A 1,754-nucleotide genomic window follows, 5' to 3' on the forward strand; every position below is an offset into this window, starting at 1 on the left:
GTAGATGCATGTTGCATAACAAAATGTCTAGCTTCTAGAAATAATGCAATAAGAGATTATTGTTGTATTGTGATTCTTAGTACTTTATTCAACAAATATTTATTGAAGGGCTATAGTATGTTCTGTGTTGGGAACAACAATGCAGAAGAGAGCACATTGAAAAACAAGAGGCAAGACTCCTACCATCATGTTAACAGGCATATAAATAAAATAATGCCAATTTGCAAGAAGTGCTGTGTAGATAGAAAACAATGGTAAGGTGAGATAAAAACAATAGAGAGGGCGCGGCCCGCGGCGCCAGGGGGCGCGGCCGGGGACGCGGCGGCTCCTCCCGGGCCTGGGGCCGGCGGGGCCGGGCGAGCGGCGCCCGGAAGCCGCGCGGAGGGCCTCGGCGGCATGGGGCGGCCCGGCGTGCTGCTGCTGATGGGCGTGAGCGGCTCGGGGAAGTCAACAGTGGGCGCTCTGCTGGCATCTGAGGTAACCTGTTCCAGCGCCTCCTAACTCTGGGATGGAAATTCTATGATGCCGATGATTATTCACCCTGAAGAAAACCGAACGAAGATGAGTAAGGGGATCCCGCTGAATGACCAGGACAGGATTCCCTGGCTCTGCAACTTGCATGACATTTTATTACGAGATGTAGCCTCAGGACAGCATGTGGTTCTAGCCTGTTCAGCTCTGAAGAAAATGTACAGAGATATCTTAATACGAGGAAAACAAGGTGCTCCTCAGAAATGTGATGAGTCAGGAAAGGAAGAAAAGCCGCCCGAGGTGAAGCTCTTTGTGGTCCACCTGAGTGGCTCGCCTGAGGTCATCTCTGGACGTTTACTGAGAAGAAAAGGACATTTTATGCCCCCTGAGTTACTGCAGTCCCAGTTTGATACTCTGGAGCCTCCATCAGCTCCAGGAAACTTCATCCAAGTTAGTGTGGACAAATATCTTTCAGAGATAACTGCTATCATTATCAAAACTCTAAATATAAATTGACAATCATATTGATGGTCCAGAACAGAATTAAGCTTAAATTCCAAACCCTGTCAAACCTATTCTTGTCAATACTAAATTCTTCATAAGGTGAAAAAAAAAAAAAAAAAAACAAAAAAACAATAGAGATGAGTTGGACCTATGTTAGACAGGTAGATCAAGGAAGTCATCTTGGAAAGGAGATGAAAACCATGACAAAAGTAGGGGAAGGAGCATTCCAGGAAGCAGAAAGAACATGTGAAAAGGTCCTGAGGAAAGAGAAAGTATGGCTTGTGTGAGGGACTGAAGAAGGACCAATGACAGTTGTAAGCAGAGAGGTGGCAGAGATATGCAGGGGCAGATCAAGCACAGTCTCTTTGGCCATGGGAAGGAGTTCAGATTTTATTCTAAGATCATTGGGAAGCCAATGATTAATTCCGAGGGCAGAAAAGTGTGTTTACACCGGCATGGTAATTCAAAGGTCTCCCCAAACATTTGCTTTTCTTATCAAGTTTAAGGAGATACAAAGACAGCAATTTGTAACAGCTGTCACTACTTTCAACACCTATTTCCCTATGGGCATCAGTGCATTCTTATTCCCCAATATTTCTACTTCCAAGAAGAGCAAGTGAGCTAAAATTCTACCTTACTGCAAAACAGAACCCAAATATATGTATAATGGGGATCAATTAACATGGTTTGGGGGTTCATTCTCAAAGTAGTGGGTTAATTACCACAAGGCTTTTGAGTTCATTTATAGTTTAAGAGAGAAAATTTAAGTTCCCTAAACT

The 1,754-nt window shown here is 44.2% G+C and overlaps 1 pseudogene; it reads left to right on the plus strand.

The window, feature by feature from the left end:
• The first annotated feature begins 345 nt into the window (after positions 1–345).
• Positions 346–1,082, plus strand: LOC101432378 (probable gluconokinase pseudogene; annotated as a pseudogene).
• The last annotated feature ends 672 nt before the right edge of the window (positions 1,083–1,754 follow it).

This window comes from Dasypus novemcinctus, chromosome 26 (assembly GCF_030445035.2).
Source record: "Dasypus novemcinctus isolate mDasNov1 chromosome 26, mDasNov1.1.hap2, whole genome shotgun sequence".
NCBI classification, from domain to species: Eukaryota; Metazoa; Chordata; class Mammalia; order Cingulata; family Dasypodidae; genus Dasypus; species Dasypus novemcinctus.